The sequence below is a fragment of the Bufo gargarizans genome, chromosome 11, assembly GCF_014858855.1.
Source record: "Bufo gargarizans isolate SCDJY-AF-19 chromosome 11, ASM1485885v1, whole genome shotgun sequence".
Taxonomy (NCBI): domain Eukaryota; kingdom Metazoa; phylum Chordata; class Amphibia; order Anura; family Bufonidae; genus Bufo; species Bufo gargarizans.
The window spans coordinates 9657065-9669294 of NC_058090.1; the positions used below are offsets into that span (position 1 = coordinate 9657065).

General features: G+C 45.9%; 1 protein-coding gene across 3 annotated transcripts in view; it reads right to left on the minus strand.

Annotated features, from left to right (window-relative positions):
* The window catches only part of CLMN (calmin), a 93044-nt gene that overhangs the window by 32328 nt on the left and 48486 nt on the right, over window positions 1-12230 (minus strand). Inside the window, exon 1 of one of the 3 annotated variants that reach the window (XM_044271901.1) lies at window positions 4584-4635. The exons of the other annotated variants lie outside the window; for them this stretch is intronic. The gene's annotated coding sequence lies outside the window, so the exon portion shown is untranslated. Of the gene's footprint in view, window positions 1-4583; window positions 4636-12230 lie in introns of those variants that run through there. 3 annotated transcript variants of the gene reach the window in all.

A 12230-nucleotide genomic window follows, 5' to 3' on the forward strand; every position in this document is an offset into this window, starting at 1 on the left:
CTGACACGGCATGGCAGTAGCTTATGCGCATGCGCCGGCTGACAGCACGAAAACTGCAGAAAGGAGGCGGTCCATCGGCGCAGGAGAAGAGGAGGAAAGCCGAGCGAGACACAGAGCGCCAAGAGAGATAAATTTATCTGTTTGATCCGTTAGCCGGCGCATGCGCATAGGCTACTGCGATGCCGTGCCAGCAATGGGCATCGCAGTGCGCATGCCCCGGCCAAGGAAGTCAGCGTACAGGCGCGGGTTCTCGCTGAGGGAGAGAGAAAACAGATGGGCGGGCAGAGGAAGAGGCTGGGCGGGGATATGAGCTGAAGAGGCAGAGCTGCCTGGGCACCAACGCGGTGGACGCCGCCCCTGGGCACTTGCGAGCCCTCATTTACATATGCATTAAAGTTCGTTTTTGGCAGTTTTACAAGTCCACAAAAGCATATAAAGGTACCGTTTTAATCATCTGTGTTGCGGCTACAGCGCTATGGGAACTGTTAAAAAGGGGTAAATGTGCTGACAGACTCCCTATAAGTGTCACGTTTGTTTGTATTTGTTATATTCCCTGTTTGTATCTGGGCCTGAGACAGAGACTTCCATTCGTCCATCTGGGGAAGAATTGGTTGTCTCTGGCCCTAACCTTTTTCCAGGACCTTATAGGGATATAAGGGCCTAGGTATCCTGCATATGAATATTCCTACCTTCAAGGTCTATTCATATTGATAGGTAGTCAGGGCCCGGATTAGGGTTGTCTAGGAGGTGACCTGTTTCTTCCCTAGTTTCCAGGCTCAGTTACTGTTCCCCTTCCCTCCTGTGGTCAGTGTGAAGTTTACCCCCCACACTGGTCGTCACATAAGGTGGACGCACATGCTCAGTTCCATCCTTCATTTGCCTCCAGAGCTGTGATAGGGAAAGAGCTGCTGCAGAAAGGACTCACCCCCCTGAGCTACCAGCTTGCTATAAATCAATGAACAAAGAATAGGGAGGTCTTTGGACCCATGTGAGGTACAGGACTGGTTCTAGGTTTGTTAAAGGGGTTCTCCGGGCTGATGACCTCTCCTCAAGACACCCGGCACCCCTGCCAATCATCCGTATGAAGGGAAGGCACACGCCGTGTTCTAGTGCCGTCTCCCTTCTCTCTTCCTGCTTGCTATAGACATGCATAGCCAGCTTCATACATCGGCGGGGGGACTGGGTGTTGGACCCCCGCCGATCTGTGGGGATAGGTCATCAATATGAAAAGCCCGGAGTACCCCTTTCACAAACCTAGAACCAGCCCTGTACTTCACATGGGTCCAAAGATGTCCCTATTCATTGTTCATTCATTGGGTCCATCCAGACGCCTGTAGTGTTTTGCGGTCCGCAAATTGCGAACCTCAAAATACTGACGATGCACATCGACGGCACTTGATAGAGTATTTATATTCTTGTCCGCAGACATGCTCTATTTTTTTGCGGAGCCGCGGACCGGAAATGCGGATGCGGACAGCACACTGTGTGCTGTCTGCATCTTTTCCGGCCCCATTGAAAATTAATGGGTCCGCACCCATTCCGCATAATTGCGCAACGGATCCGGACCCATTCTACGGACGCTTATGGCAAGCTGGCAGCTCGGGGGGGGGCGTGTCCTTTCTGCAGTGCTGTCTCTCGTCTATCAGCTGTTATGTCTACGGCAAGCAGGAGGAGAGAAGGGAGACGGACCAGCGCACGGAGCGCGTCTTCCCTTCATGCAGCTGATCAGCGGGGGTGTCGGGTGTCGGACCTCCGCCGATCTGATATTTAAAGCCCGGAAAACCCCTTTAAAAAGAGATTTTCATGCACTATATGATATCTGATTTTTAGTTTTTAGATTCATCATGGATAACCCCTTTAAGGTGGAAAATACTTGTCTACTCTGTCATTAGAAGCCCAGGATGTGATGGAGTCTCTCCTCACATCCATCCCCCAGTCCACCTGGTGTAGAGCAGTCTGGCGGTACGGGGCGTTGCATGGCCTCCAACCTCCCATATTACGGTAACATTAGTAACATGAACTTCCCCCAAATGTGTTTCCATTTCATGGACGGAGTATTAAAGGCCAAGAGGGAATATCAGGCTGTAATATTTTATGTCCCACACATTGCACAGTACATGGCAGCGCCATACCAGAGGACCTGCACTCCGAGATGGCAGTAAAGTTAATGGCAAGATAAATCTCATAAAGTAGGAAAAATGTGCACAGACGACGATGCCTTAAGTGCCCGCCGGTGCCCGCAGACCACACACTGTTATTATGGTTCTCATCAATGGCTCATAGGAAGAGCGTTCGCCCGAAGCTGCCAACCATTCACCGGGTGGTGTTTATGATGGCGGACCCTGTAGAGAGCGAGGCTGGAGCAATATCAACTTCCATAATCCGCCACTACATAAAAACTGGGCGATGCCAGCCATGAACCGTTAATAACCACCATCCAGGACCACTGACTCCCCCAGGACTAATTCTCCATAAAAACCAAAGGATCTGCCCGGAAAACCCCCAGGAAATAGAAATATAGAACCAACTGTGCGAGTACACAGAGGGGCAACTCCCATCATTCTCCTGTGTGTGATAATCCATAGTTATAGGAACATAGGAGCAGTATTATAGCAGTTATATTCTTGTACATAGGAGCGGTATTATAGTAGTTATATTCTTGTACATAGGGGGCAGTATTATAGTAGTTATATTCTTGTACATAGGAGGCAGTATTATAGTAGTTATATTCTTGTACATAGGGGCAGTATTATAGTAGTTATATTCTTGTACATAGGAGGCAGTATTATAGTAGTTATATTCTTGTACATAGGAGCAGTATTATAGTAGTTATATTCTTGTACATAGGAGCAGTACTATAGTAGTTATATTCTTGTACATAGGGGGCAGTATTATAGTAGTTATATTCTTGTACATAGGGGCAGTATTATAGTAGTTATATTCTTGTACATAGGAGGCAGTATTATAGTAGTTATATTCTTGTACATAGGAGCAGTATTATAGTAGTTATATTCTTGTACATAGGAGCAGTATTATAGTAGTTATATTCTTGTACATAGGAGGCAGTATGATAGTAGTTATATTATTGTACATAGGAAGCAGTATTATAGTAGTTAAATTCTTGTACATAGAAGCAGTATTATAGTAGTTATATTCTTGTACATAGGAGGCAGTATTATAGTAGTTATATTCTTGTACATAGGAGCAGTATTATAGTAGTTATACTCTTGTACACAGGGAGCAGTATTATAGTAGTTATATTCTTGTACATAGGAGGCAGTATTATAGTAGTTATATTCTTGTACATAAGAGGCAGTATTATAGTAGTTATATTCTTGTACATAGGGGGCAGTATTATAGTAGTTATATTCTTGTACATAGGAGGCAGTATTATAGTAGTTATATTCTTGTACATAGGGGCAGTATTATAGTAGTTATATTCTTGTACATAGGAGGCAGTATTATAGTAGTTATATTCTTGTACATAGGAGCAGTATTATAGTAGTTATATTCTTGTACATAGGAGGCAGTATTATAGTAGTTATATTCTTGTACATAGGAGCAGTATTATAGTAGTTATATTCTAGTACATAGGAACAGTATTATAGTAGTTATATTCTTGTACATAGGAGCAGTATTATAGTAGTTATATTCTTGTACATAGGAGCAGTATTATAGTAGTTATATTCTTGTACATAGGAGCAGTATTATAGTAGTTATATTCTTGTACATAGAAGCAGTATTATAGTAGTTATATTCTTGTACATAGGAGCAGTATTATAGTAGTTATATTCTTGTACATAGGAGCAGTATTATAGTAGTTATATTCTTGTACATAGGAGCAGTATTATAGTAGTTATATTCTTGTACATAGAAGCAGTATTATAGTAGTTATATTCTTGTACATAGAAGCAGTATTATAGTAGTTATATTATTGTACACAGGAGCAGTATTATAGTAGTTATATTCTTGTACATAGGAGCAGTATTATAGTAGTTATATTCTTGTACATAGGAGCAGTATTATAGTAGTTATATTCTTGTACATAGGAACAGTATTATAGTAGTTATATTCTTATACATAGGAGCAGTATTATAGTAGTTATATTCTTACTGTATTATATCTTAGCTGCATACATATCATTAGTATCTATTTTATGAGATGCTGTGACCAGGTGATACTTTATACTATTGTCAGTTGGTCACCAATATAGTGGGATCCTTCTCTTCCCTAGTTTTCCATCACCTAAACAAATGCCCATTTACAATTTGTCTCTGTCATCTGAAGGGACACAATGAGCCATCTCTACATGGAACACAGTCTCCTTCTGACCACGAGTCCCAGCTGCGTGTGATGACATCATGGCGCTGACATCTCTCAGTACACAGCTCCCCGATGTAATTGTCTTTCAGATCTGTCACATTTTCAAACCCTTCCCTCTCATTCAAATGTCTACATCTTAACCACCCGGGTGACTGCACTTGAATCTGAAACTGCGCTATTGCGTCATTTTACAAGATTTCCTGAAATTACCTCACATAATTAATCGCTGTCCTATGATGAACAATGGGGAAACAACGTACCACACACATCAGCCGAAGACACTTGGCTGCGCCATCAACATTATCTTGACTTGTACTGTGGTCACTCCCAGAGCTGCTGTCACGGTGCGGAATTCCGGGAGGTGGGGGCGTCGCCTGTTCCCGTGTCAACTGCATGAGGCTGAGCGCCGAGCGGTTCATTCGGCTGTATCGGAACTAAGGAGTCATGTGGCGCTGGCCACGTCACATGACTCCACTAGCGCCTTATTAAGGGCTCTTTCACACCTGCGTTCTTTCCTTCCGGCATAGAGTTCCGTCGTCGGGGCTCTATGCCGGAAGAATCCTGATCAGTTTTATCCTAATGCATTCTGAATGGAGAGAAATCCGTTCAGGATGCATCAGGATGTCTTCAGTTCCGGACCGGAACGTTTTTTGGCGGAGAAAATACCGCAGCATGCTGCGCTTTTTGCTCCGGCCAAAAACCCTGAACACTTGCCGCAAGGCCGGATCCGGAATGAATGCCCATTGAAAGGCATTGATCCGGATCCGGCCTTAAGCTAAACGTCGTTTCGGCGCATTGCCGGATCTGACGTTTAGCTTTTTCTCAATGGTTACCATGCCTGCCAGGACGCTAAAGTCCTGGCAGCCATGGTAAAGTGTAGCGGGGAGCGGGGGAGCAGCATACTTACCGTCCGTGCGGCTCCCGGGGCGCTCCAGAGTGACGTCAGGGCGCCCCACGCGCATGGATGACGTGATCGCATGGCACGTCATCCATGCGCATGGGGCGCTCTGACGTCACTCTGGAGCGCCCCGGGAGCCGCGCGGACTGTAAGTATACCGCTCCCCACTACTACTATGGCAAGCAGGACTTTAATAGCGTCCTGGCTGCCATAGCAACACTGAACGCATTTTGAAGACGGATCCGTCTTCAAATGCTTTCAGTTCACTTGCGTTTTTCCGGATCCGACGTGTAATTCCGGCAAGTGGAGTACACGCCGGATCCGGACAACGCAAGTGTGAAAGAGGCCTTAAACAGGCAATCGGCTGGCCACAGGTTGCCCGTTATTGAGGTCCTTCCTGCGATATTACTCACCCGGCTTGTTGCTCCTGCTTGTCTTCTGATTGCCCGTCCGTCTCATCCCTTGGTCTTGGCGTTTCCTCCTGGTTCTGACTTCGGCTTCTCCGGACGATCCTCCGCCTGCTCCTCTGGTACCGTGCTGCTCTCTTGGTTTCTGACTCGGCTTGCTTGACTACTCTGTTGCTTGTGTTGTTAGTCTTCCCTGCACTTATCCTAGCTGAGGGTTTGTCGTCCGGTTGTCCCTTGTCGCTAGGACTAGCGAGGCAAGTAGGCAGGGACAGGGGCGCGGGTTGAGCTCAGTGGTCACTTCCCTACCTCCCGTGAAAAGTCAATGGGTCCGCAGAAAATCACGGAAAACGTAACAACAGACACGGAACACAACAACGGTCGTGTGCATGAGGCCTAATGGGAAGATAAAATAAGGGATGATTTGATAACAGCTGCAGAGCTGCGCTCAGTATACCACTGCCACTTTCAGTGCATGCTGGGAATTATAGTTCTACACCGATTGGTTAAAGACTGCTGCGACGTATCTACACATCGCAGATAAGCGTTTCTACGTTTCTGTAAAAATTTGTTACAAAATTTACATCTGTATCTAAAAGGCAGCATAAAAAAATACTACAAAATCCTGCACATTCCACATTATTCACGGGGTAAATTGATAACACAACGCCATGAAGAGAGACAGCTTTGGCGCAGCTTTGTGCAGCACTACCGCCAAACGATGACTTTCAGCTCGAATTCCTGATGGCTGAACAGAATGCCAGAACCACAGTGAAGACCGACACGTAAACGGAAGCTGCTCCCGTAAAAATACAGTGCAGTCAGGCGATGATTTAGAAGAAAAATATACAACAGTTTTCAAACCAGCACCTGAATCGAATACTTATGTAATAAAAAATTTGAGTTCGGCCTCTTGTCCACGAACGTCAGGGCTCCGTACCCGGGCACCGACCGCGGGGAAGCCGCATGCGGATCGCAGACCCATTCACTTGAATGGGGTCTGCGATCCGTCCGTTCTGCAAAAACGGAACACCACGGAAGCAAGCCGATGAGGCATTTGGGTGGCGCAGGAGGTCGTGAAGCATGACATGACCTTCTGCGCCGGGTCTCAGGCAACACAATGACACCATCACGATGCGCTGCGCCAAGATGCAGTGTGATGACATCAGTGAGACCACCTGCTCCGGGACGCAGGCAACCGGCTGGAAGAGGCCTGCGACATACAATGCAGGTGGTGGCATGGCGTCAGGGGAGTATATTCATTTTGTTTTCTTGGTCGCTTTTGGGGGACATACTACTGGGGTTCTATAGGGGGTATTATAACTACTATAGGAACTACAGGGGTCATTGTAATTACTGGAGCACTATAGGGGACACTATTACTCCTGGGCCCACTATAGGGGGTATTATTACTACTGGGGTCACTATAGAGGGTATTATTACTACTGGGGCCACTATGGGGTATTATTACTACTGGGGCCACAATAGGGGGCATTATTACTACTGTGGCCACTATAGGGGGCATTATTACTACTGGGGCCATTATAGTGGGCATTATTACTACTGGAGTCACTATAGGGGACATTATTACTACTGGGGCCAGTATAGTGGGGCATTATTACTACTGGGAGCACTATAGGAGGATTATTACTACTGGGGCCACTATAGGGGACACTATTACTACTGGGGCCACTATAGGGGGTATTATTACTACTGGGGCCATTATAGTGGGCATTATTACTACTGGGAGCACTATAGGAGGATTATTACTACTGGGGCTACTATAGGGGACACTATTACTACTGTGGCCACTATAGGGGGTATTATTACTACTGGGGCTACTATAGGAGGATTATTACTACTGGGGCTACTATAGGGGACACTATTACTACTGTGGCCACTATAGGGGGTATTATTACTACTGGGCCATTATAGTGGGCATTATTACTACTGGGAGCACTATAGGAGGATTATTACTACTGTGGCCACTATAGGGGGCATTATTACTACTGGGGCCATTATAGTGGGCATTATTACTACTGGTGTCACTATAGGGGACATTATTACTACTGGGGCCACTATAGAGGGTATTATTACTACTGGGGCCACTAAGGAGTATTATTACTACTGGGGCCACAATAGGGGGCATTATTACTACTGTGGCCACTATAGGGGGCATTATTACTACTGGGGCCATTATAGTGGGCATTATTACTACTGGAGTCACTATAGGGGACATTATTACTACTGGGGCCAGTATAGTGGGGCATTATTACTACTGGGAGCACTATAGGAGGATTATTACTACTGGGGCCACTATAGGGGACACTATTACTACTGGGGCCACTATAGGGGGTATTATTACTACTGGGGCCATTATAGTGGGCATTATTACTACTGGGAGCACTATAGGAGGATTATTACTACTGGGGCAACTATAGGGGACACTATTACTACTGTGGCCACTATAGGGGGTATTATTACTACTGGGGCTACTATAGGGGACACTATTACTACTGTGGCCACTATAGGGGGTATTATTACTACTGGGCCATTATAGTGGGCATTATTACTACTGGGATCACTATAGGAGGATTATTACTACTGTGGCCACTATAGGGGGCATTATTACTACTGGGGCCATTATAGTGGGCATTATTACTACTGGTGTCACTATAGGGGACATTATTACTACTGGGGCCACTATAGAGGGTATTATTACTACTGGGGCCACTAAGGAGTATTATTACTACTGGGGCCACAATAGGGGGCATTATTACTACTGTGGCCACTATAGGGGGCATTATTACTACTGGGGCCATTATAGTGGGCATTATTACTACTGGAGTCACTATAGGGGACATTATTACTACTGGGGCCAGTATAGTGGGGCATTATTACTACTGGGAGCACTATAGGAGGATTATTACTACTGGGGCCATTATAGTGGGCATTATTACTACTTGGAGCACTATAGGAGGATTATTACTACTGGGGCCACTATAGGGGACACTATTACTAATGTGGCCACTATAGGGGGTATTATTACTACTGGGGCCATTATAGTGGGCATTCTTACTACTGGGGCCACTATAGGGGGCATTATTACTACTATGGCCATTATAGGGGGGGCATTATTACTACTGGGGCCATTATACTGGGCATTATTACTACTGGAGTCACTATAGGGGACATTATTACTACTGGGGCCACTATAATGGTCACTATAGGGGGAATTATTACTACTGGGGCCAGTATAGTGGGGCATTATTACTACTGGGAGCACTATAGGGGGCATTATTACTACTGGGACCATTATAGTGGTCACTAAAGTGGACATTGTTACTACTGGGGCCGCACTGTGGAGGTATTATTACTACAATTGTTCCTAATAATTATTATTAGGAACAATTTGGAGGGCACTACTACTAATGCCGGCAGTCTCAGGGAGCACTATCCGTATTGGGGGCACTCTGGGAGAGAATTAGTACTATTGGTGGGACTTTTGGGAGCACTATTACTACAGGTGAATATCTGTGTGGCACCATTATTTCTGCAGTACAATATTTGGGGGCATCGGGAAGCACAGGGGGCACAGTATTGGGGATAGCAGCCGGATAACAGTGTTGAGGGACCAGGAGGGATGATGGAAAAGTGATGAATCTAAGATGTCTGCGCGCCAAACTCTGCAGAGAAGAGACGTGTCTGAAAGAATTAGTCATGGCGGTCTGGGCTGAATGGAGAAGATGAGGAAACTGGCTATAGGAGGCATGTAGTGCTGTGTACTTCTATAGTGGCACTGAATGTAATGCTCATCTGAGGATGCTTTCAGATCAGCGCTACTTATTTCCATTCTTCTCCTCCGTTATAGGAGCAGAAGAACGGGAAAAAAAAGGATCCGTTAGGTTTCCATTCGGGAGATCCTGGCAATAAAATAAATGCATAAAATCGGAATGATAAAAAAATCACGTAAAAATTCAAACACCTGATTTGAGACTAATTTGAACCCTGCGGTGACCACCATTAATGTTCGGCGCGCCCTTACACCTGCCATATGGCCGCTGACAGACACAGTCCGGTTTAAGAGTCCCTCGTGTCCAGTTTTTGCCACTGTAAATCTTTAACGCAGAATGTTTATTTTACCAAAATTCCTCCTCTTACTACACCTGGAATAACAGAATTAGTGGGAATAGGATCCTATAACGGTTTTATAGACCTTGGCACCTACGAGAACTCATGGGGGGGGATTAAACTCTGTGAGAATTTTATGTCACATGTGTGGTTTTGGAATGACGGCAGAGCAAAGAATGCTGAGAGTTGTAGTGGAACAAACTGCTACTTTTTACGGCTCCAAGTCAATGCACTCAAGTCGCTCATATACTAAACTTACTGGAAGTGAACTGATCGTGAATAAAAACATCCCCAAATTCTCTATAGTTAGAGGGCACGGCGCAATACTCGGATGGAAGGGCGTATAAAGGCTCTCCGGTTTTATGTAAATTAATTACTTTTTTTTTAATGCAACCGTATTTTGTGTTTGAATTGCTCATTATTTTCAACATCTCTGCTTGCTGGCAGTGAAACCTAATATTTCTCACACTTGAGGATTTGTTATAATTGGATCCAGTCTACACAACAGTAAAAATCCCCATCCTGGGTTGGCAGTTTGTTACAATGTATCAGAATAGGTAAAATGTATCAGTCTGAAGCCCAAACTGTCAGGGTTCATGCCCACGACCGTATGTATTTTGCAGTCCGCAAAAAAACGGATCTGCAAAAAATACGGATGACGTCCGTGTGCATTCCGTATTTTGCAGAACGGAACAGATGGCCTCTAATAGAACAGTCCTATCCTTGTCCGTAATTCTACTCTTTTGTGGAACAGACATACGAAAACGGAATGCACACGGAGTAACTTTTTTTTTTTTTTGCGGACCCATTGAAATGAATGGTTCCGCATACGGTCTGCATAAAAAAATGGAACGGACACGGAAAGAAAATATGTTTCTGTGCATCAGCCCTAAGGGCAGGGGGGCCACGTAGGGCAAACCTCTAGATTGAGAGTCACTCCACCCCAGCTTAAGGGCTCGTTCACATGACCATGGTTAGGTTCCGCATCCGAGACGCGTTTTTTGCGGCTCAGGTGCGGACCCATTCTCTTCAATGGGGCCGCAAAAGATGCCGACAGCACTCCACGTGCTGTCCGCATCCGTTGCTCCGCTCCGTGGCCCCGCAAAAATTATGAGTCCTGTCCTATTCTTGTCCGTTTTGCGGAAAAGAATAAGTATTTCTAAAGGGCCGTCAATTGCAGAAGGCACACGGGCGGCATCCTTGTTTTGCGGATCCGCAAAACACGGCACGGTCGTGTGAACAAGCCCTAATAAAACGGGATAGCCCTTTAAAGGCCTCATGCACACAGCCGTTGGATCACTGTTCCGTGCATTGGGGACCACAACTTGAATGGGTCCGTGATCTATCCGCACCGCAAAAAGTTATATTTTTTGCAGTGCGGAGGCACAGAGAGAAACCCCATGGAAGCGCTCCGTAGTGCTTCAAATGAATGGGTCCGCGTGCGGGGTGCAAATGGCCTGTGCCCGTGTACTGCGGACCTGCTGTTGGCGGGCCGCAATACGGGCACGGCCGGCACACGTTTGCATGCATGAGCCCTAAAGAATATTACACCCTCACATACGTCTGTACATGGTAAACCCAGCTGACAACCTATATGGTCGCCGCAGCAGTTGCCACAAGAGTTGTCACCCAGCGTCCCTTCATAACTGGACAGGAGACTGGAAAGCTGGGTGACAACTCAACTATGGTGCCTGCCATACTGGTGGCCGCCCAGCTTTCCCAAAAACAACCTGAACCTGACAGAAGAGGGCGCGTCCAGGAATTCGAGGGGGAAAGAAAATTATATAGAATTATTCCCATAATAAAACTCGAATAACCATGGAAACGAGGAAATTATTTCAGGTGTCGGCTCAGCTCTGATTAACGTGTTCATGCCAATCAGATTGAGGCAATGCATCCAGAAAGCCGGAAGGTGACGGCGAGATGGAGCGTTCAGGTGACTGGACGGTCGGCAGTGGCTTTTTATAGTGGAATATCCAGTCGTCGTCGCTGCAGCTGTGAAGATTTTATTTATTTATTTTTTAGTATTTTGCTAATCTTTAACCATCTGCTTAAATTCGCCACAATCCAGGATTTGTACCGTACGCCTCGCTTGACCCTCATTTCGCTTCGCCTGTCTGTCATGGCGCCTGCACAATTCCAGAGATTAGAGGCTGAGCTCCTCTCAGACGAAGGCTGCGCTCATTAAAGAGGCACCAAATACCTTCTAGGAAGCTCCGTCTGACAAAACGGAGGATAAATCCGCGTAACAAGCTCCAGGGTCGGCTCTGCCACTCATTGGGGGTCAGTATCAACCAGCGTCATTGGCACGACGCCTTCACTTCTGGTAGCTGGGAAACAATGTTATGCTTTCTTTGACGTACACAGGGGTGACTTTTGGCACATATACCTTTTGTAATGAGCCCTAAGTTTTGGGGGAACAGTCCTCATAGTGAGATAAGAAAAAAACATGGCAGCCATATAAATCCCCCCCC